General features: G+C 42.8%; 1 non-coding gene across 1 annotated transcript; it reads right to left on the bottom strand.

Moving 5' to 3' along the window:
• Positions 1-877: 877 nt before the first annotated feature.
• Positions 878-951, bottom strand: TRNAR-UCU (transfer RNA arginine (anticodon UCU)). The gene has a single exon. It is a non-coding gene; the product is annotated as a tRNA-Arg (tRNA).
• Positions 952-7,340: the final 6,389 nt, after the last annotated feature.

Below are 7,340 nucleotides of genomic sequence, written 5' to 3'. Positions count from 1 at the left end.
ACTTTATTGGGCTAATATGCCATATTAAAATGCAAAAAACACCTGATGCATTTCTGGTGCGCAAAGGCACCCTTAGACTAAGACGTCAGGTGTTTTTTACATTTTAATATGGCATATTAGCCTAATAAAGTTTTTTCATTTATGCCGGTGTGCCGAAAGAATTTTCTTCTTCTTGTCGCCATTATAGTCAATACGGGGTTCGTATGTAAGCCTGACAAGACCAATAAACTTGGTGTGAATGGGCCCTTATTCTAAAAGGGTCCTTATTGTGAAAGGGTCCTCCTTACTGTGTAGCTTCATGAAGCGTGATTCCCTGGTGTTGGAGGCAAGGTGTGAAATTTTGTGCCCCCATAGACCTTGACAATTGGCGTAACACCCCTGTAGACACCCCATACTACGCCACTGCCCAGTCCATACTATAGCTTCCATTCAGCTCACATACTGTATGTCCTGGTGTAGCAGAGCTGTGTTTGTCATAAATATCAGAGCGGAACTGACTGTGAGTTTTCGTGGACATAGCAGAGCTAAGTTGAGTACAACTTGTTTTCTGTATGACATTACAGAACTGCAGAAAGGGCAAATTCATCTCTGTGACATTATCACATTGGCGTCCATAAAAGCATTCTTACTTCTTTAAATCATGTCATGAAATGTTCTGATGCCTGATATTATACAAATCCTATAATCATCTATATTCCTAAAATATCCAACATAAATGTATAAAATGCAGCAGAAATAGACTTCTTCCCCTGCTCCGTCACAGTAAAATACCCGGGAATATACAATTCACAATGAAGAACCAGCTTCTGAAGCTGCCAGGATAAATCCAGTAAATGTATATTATATTGTGCGTAAAACAAAAGATTACGGTAGGCACCATCTCTGCCGGGACTCGAACCCGGAACCTCTGGATTAGAAGTCCAGCGCGCTCGTCCATTGCGCCACAGAGACCTCACCGCATGCTCACCATCAGCATCGGCTCTGAAAAAGAATACACCTTCTGCATCCGCAGCATCACTTGTGCATCATCTCAGCATCATCAACCTCCTCCTCCCCAGCATCCTCTCCCAGGGAATGCTGCAAAATCAGGATGCAGGAATGTGCACGTAAAATGCCACCAAAGCAGCTTCTGCAGCATCAGGCGGGGAGGGCAGGAGAGGGTTAACTGTGAGATGCAAGAGCATCCTCCGAGCTGTATCACCCAGCCACCACATCTGAGAACAAGGGCATAGAAAAGATGGAGCGGAATACAGCATGGAGAGAGAGGGGATGAGAGGAGAATAATGGAAGCGAGCGGAGACAACAGAGCAGGAATCCAAACACAGAATTTGGGGATAATTGTGGCATAACAGACAGGATCGGTGGGAGCGGGATTACTACAAAGAACAGGGATCAGAATGTCATCATAGGAGGAGAGCAGGAAGGGTGGCATCAAGTAGACAGACAGAAGCAGAATAGATAATAGATAGATAGATAGATAGATAGATAGATAGATAGATAGATAGATAGATAGATAGATAGATAGATAGATATGGGATAGATAGATAGATAATAGATAGATAATCGATAGATAGATGATAGATAGATAGATAGATAGATAGATAGATAGATAATAGATAGATGATAGATAGATAGATAATCGATAGATAAATAGATACTGTAGATAGATAATATATAAGATAGATAAATAGTTAAGAGACAGATAGATAAGACAGTAGATAATAGATATATATAATAGATAGATAATAGATATATAGATAATAAACAGACAGATAATAGATAGGTAGAGCGATATGTCTGGGTCGGCCTCCACCGAGCCGGGGTGTAATGGTGGCATAGCTTGGTGACCTGATCCAATATATTGCCACCTGAGGAAGACAGAACTGTCGAAACGCGTTGTGGACTATCTAATAAAAATAAGAATTGCTAATATTCTCATCCCCCTTGTTTTGCGCTCCTTTGGACCAGGTCAGCAAGCTCTGCCACCCTTTTTTTTTTCTCTTCTGAGGCACCCGGCTGGAGCTGCATCTCACACCCTAATTCACGCATGGCTGGCGCTCCTAACTGACTGTCTTCTACTTTTCTTGGGGTGTAATGGTGGACTCATCAGCTGGTAGGCCGTCCTCAGCAGAATACTGTAGAAAAGGGGAAAGTTGTGGAAGTGATGCAGGGTCAGTTCGTCTCAATAAGCAATGTCCAGACCTCAGGTGCATCAGGAAGAAAAAACTCAATTTTACTGGAGCAGTTGTTGATAATGATTACAGCTCTCCACAGTTATTCAGTACACTGAGCCAACAGCCCCCCTATGGTGTGATGACTCCAGTTCTTTTCTGTTAATGTGTAGTAGCTCTCCTCACTCCTGCTGCATATAGCACTATATGTGCACTAAAACTTCTCCTTTCAGCCTAGTCCTTGGCATCCACGGCACCTCAGGCAGATAGTAAAGGTCCTCATCTCTCTTCCCCCCATTGACAACTAAGGATCATGTTAAGACATCCCTTCCCTAAACCCTGACATCCAATCTCACATGGGCTCTTCAACTGTGCAGGACACTATGTCCTATGCAGCTGCACAAATTTCACTGTCCAGTAGTCCTTACAGTGACCACAGCGAAGGCACTGGCTCGCCTCCTTGATCTCCAGCACCACCCAATCTCAGTGGAGTAGAGTTGCTTCTCCTGGGCTTGGTATTCCCCCTACAGGGACTTCTACCCACCAGACTTCACAACATCCTGTAATAATTATGTGTACTATGGAATCTGATTGCGTGGGATAATATGTGTAACAAAACTAACAGGGCAATTCCTGCAATAGTAATGAAAACACTGGACAATATGTGATGATGCAAGTAAAGCAAAAATAGCAGAGCACTTCCTGCAACTGTACCGAAAACACAGCACAATATAGAATGATGCAAGTAAATAAATCTAACAAAGCACTTCCTGCAGTTGTAAGGAAAACACAGCACAATATGGAATGATACAAGTAAATATGGAATGATGCAAGTCCCGCACAAGTCCACACCACAGCCCAGGTTAACACAGGCCTAAAGGAGATGATGATGTCAGGATTCCTCACAGGCCACAGCAGTTCCATGGACAAATAGCTGCAACTAGCAGTCCAGACAGTAGTTAAGCACAGACAGCATTTGGGAGATGCACAGAGGCGGCAGAACGTGGAGAGGCAGAGCACCGAGTAATGAGCAGCAGCAGAAGCAGAAGGGAGTCCACCAGCAGACAGGGAGGAGCTCAGGAGCCAATAGCAACAAAATACTCAGGCAAAGAGGAACCCATGACCTGGAGTTAATCAGGACAGACTGGAAGTTCCATGACAGGGTGAGATACAGGACTCCATCTTGGATGAGGGCAAAACAGGCACAAAGGAAGTCCGGAATCCTTACACAGCCTTTACACTAATTACGTGTGTGTGTAAAAATGGCTTAAGAGTTTATTTCTCACACCATCAGAGTTACAGACATTTATGATGCCTAACATTGCAAAGTGAGAGAGAGGGGAGATGGAGCTAGTAGACAGTAGAGAGGAGCACATATTTCAATGTTCGGTTCGGAATAGGAACGATGAATTTGCAATATTTGCTGATTTATTCATCGAATATTCACCTAACTTAACCAAACGTCATTGAAGTCAATGGGAGGCCCAAAAGCTGCCAAAACATATCAATTTAGGGGCAGACACCAGGAAAGTGGACTCAATTCAGCCACAGTACAAATTTTATGAACAGCCGCAATCATGAGGTATCAGGGTCTGGGCCAGCATTTACAGCAATGAATTGAAATTCAAATTACGATAAGGTGGGTGAGGGATAATTATAGGTCTGCTGTGCTGGGAGCCCTGATACCATATGCAACAGCTCAACCTGCTTTCATGCTCAGCCGCAATCATGTGGCACAAATATCAGTTTTGTAGACTACTATTATCAGAAAAATCTAAGGATAGTAACACGGGTAGTTGAGTCAAAGGAAGTGCAGGCATGTCAATCTCGGAGGTCTACTTTTACAGGCAACAGGCATGAAGGAGACCCAACCAGGAGTCTACACATTTACAACAATTTGTGGCAGACAATATCAATATGTCATCAATTTCACCACAGTGTAGATAGCATAATAGATAGTATAGTACGGACCGAAAAGTCTTCCACTACAGCCAACCCTGCACATGGACACCAAACCAGGAGTGTTCACATTTCCAAAATTTATTGGCAGACAATACCAAAGTAGCATCAATTTCACCAGAGTAGAGATAGTATAATCGGGACCGACACCTCTTACACTACAACCAACCCAACAGATGGAGACTATGCCGGGCAACGTTGTGGAACCACTGTGCTGTAGCCCTTGGAATGCCTGGAGGGCCATAACTAGGTGGCCTAGCAAAGCCAACTGGGATAAGCAGCAGCATTTGAAAACCGTGACCCAAAGAGGTGGCACCAGGTGATATTCAAGGGCTGACCTACAGATGGTGGCAGCTGACCCCATAGACCGGGTAGGCTAGTATGGCCTGAAGGAAGGATGAAGAATGCAGGCAGGCACTATAAGGACAATGGAACCACCGGTGCAGGTGGAATTGGCTGAGGAACAAAAAAGCACTGGCGTGTGCAGGCTGGACTGAGTGTTAGATAGATGAGCACTGGCAGGTGCAATCTGGATGGGCTGATGGACAGAAGAGCACAAACAGGTGTGAGCAGATGGGTACAGGGTAGACTAGCAGATGGATAGATGTGTGATACCTAACAACTAAAAAAAACCAAAAAGGCTAAGTTAGACAAAAACAACCAGCACACAGGCCTGTACGCAATCCAATATATTTTGATAACAATTTTCAAACTCAGATCTAGCCTACTGTTTCGCGTTTGTAACATAAAAAAAAGTGCAGACAGCATAATTTCACTGCCACTAAATGACAGCATGGGATATGCTGTCCTGAATCCCGTTAGCAACAGCCCCAAAAATTATTTTTTTAATGGGCAACAGCTCCACACACAGAACAATTCCACCACCACAAAATTAAAATGTGGGATATGGCGGGCTGTATCTCGTTTAGCAACAGAATTTTTTTTTTTCTGCATGAGCTATGCAGACAGTTGAATTTCACCACTACTAAATATTAAGGTGAGATATGGCATGCTGAATCACGTTAGCAATTTTTCCTGGCCAACAGCTCAAATCATGGGTGTTGAGGTGCGAGACTCGTGCGAGTTTCTTGCAAGTGTGATCCCTGCCTTAGATTTTAGCTAGTTAGCTAGGCAGTTGTTTCTATCACCAAATAGTTCCAGCGTCAGGAGCAGCCTCTTTGCTCTGTTACATTGTTAAAATGGCGCTAAATGAAGATGTCCACTCTTTATATGGAGAGGGGCATGTGATTTCAGCAGCCAATGACACAAGCCATTGTGTCAGGACATTGTGGATGTTTCCTGCGCCCTGATTGGCTAGACACAATGTGCACACATTAAGTTAGAAGGGAAAAAAGCATGGTCGGCGCTCATAACAAGTGAGCATTTCTGCTACGTACAGGCAATATGATCATCATCTGTGTATAGCAGAGGTGAACCAAGTAGTCTATTGAAGCATGCAAAATGTAAAAAAATAGTTTTTGACCCCTTAGATACCTTTTTGCATTTCTGTTTTTCGCTCCCCTTCTTCCCAGAGCCATAACTTTTTTATTTTTCCATCATTATGGCCATGTGAGGGCTTGTTTTCTGCAGGACGAGTTGTACTTTTGAACAATCCCATTGATTTTACCATATGGTGTACTGGAAAATGTTAAAAAAAATTCCAAGTGAGGTGAAATTTCAAAAAAAGTGCAATTCCACAACTTTTTGGGGATTTTTTTTACCATGTTCACTAAATGCTAAAACTGACCTGTCATTATGATTTTCCAGGTCATTACGAGTTCATAGACACCAAACATTTCTAGGTTCTTTTTTATTTAAGTGGTGAAAAAAAATACAAAGTTTGTTAAAAAAATATAATTGCGCCATTTTCCAATAACCGTAGTCTCTCCATTTTTCGTGATCTCAGGTTGGGTGAGGGCTTATTTTTTGCATACCGAGCTGATGTTTTTATTGATACCATTTTGGTGCAGATACGTTCTTTTGATCACCTGTTATTGCATTTTAATGCAATGTCGCGGCGACCAAAAAAACATAATTCTGGTTTTATACTTTTCTTTCTTGCTACACCGTTTTGCAATCAGGTTAATCCTTTTTTTTATTGATAGATTGGGCATTTCTGAATGCAGCAATACCAAATATGTGCATGTTTGATTTTTTTTTTATTATTTTATTTTGAATGAAGCGAAAGGGGGGTGATTTAAACTTTTATATTTTTGTTATGTTTTTAATATTTTTTAAAACATTTTTACTTATGGCATGCTTCAATAGTCTCCATGGGAGACTAGAAGCTGCCATAACCCGATCGGCTCTGCAACATACAGGTGATGATCAAATAGCCTATATGTAGCAGAATTACTCACTTGCTATTAGCGCAGATCACCAGGCGGCGCACATAGCAAACAGGCATGGACAACCATAGAGGTCTCCAGACCACTGGTTGTCATGCCAACTCACCAGTGACCCGCGATAGTGTGATGGATGTCACCAGTGGGCTGATTTCCGGCCCGATGGCCGGAAATGCACGTTAAATACTGCTGTCAGAGTTTGACAGCGGCATTTAACAAGTTAATAGCCGCAGATGGATCACGATTGATGCACAGTACTAGTACAGCAGAGGTCACAAAGGGGTTAAAAACATTTCAAATACATATGTGAAGGATCTCACAGCAGAAGGGGGGTGTCGACTTCGCTCACCTCGGGGGAGGGAAGAGAAGAACCTGCAGGGATCGGCTCTCTGGCACTTTCACTTGCTCCAGGTCAGTTAGGGAACTGCACTGAGGGCAAATAGTCACTGGAAAGGCTTCCCTTATAGCTACGAGTTAGTTAGGTGCTCCCAGTGAGGGGGGAAATATATCACCAGTCCAGGCTGGGGATGTATATTTAAACCTCTTGGCCGTCACTTCCAGAGTGCCTCGCTAAAACAATATGATATTCTTCCACCAAATCCTCGTTCAACATAAGCCCTGTCCGACAACAGGCTTATATCGGGTCAGACACCAACCCGGGTAGCATACAATTGACCAACTGAGCATGCAGACGTGGGGATTCTTGAATCGAGATAAAAGTGCAGCCCAAGATTAATTTTATATTTAATCGCCGAAAAGGCACACTAGAAATATACACGTATATAATACAAGAACAATATACAGTTATATAGTCACAAGTGTAGTACAAGGATAGGGTATAGTTAGTTTGCAATTGCCGTGTTAT

The sequence above is a fragment of the Dendrobates tinctorius genome, unplaced genomic scaffold, assembly GCF_039654945.1.
Source record: "Dendrobates tinctorius isolate UK_male_01 unplaced genomic scaffold, ASM3965494v1 ptg000019l, whole genome shotgun sequence".
Lineage (NCBI taxonomy): Eukaryota > Metazoa > Chordata > Amphibia > Anura > Dendrobatidae > Dendrobates > Dendrobates tinctorius.
The sequence above is the reverse complement of the archived record's forward strand: the minus strand, read 5'-3'. Positions and strand labels throughout refer to the sequence as shown.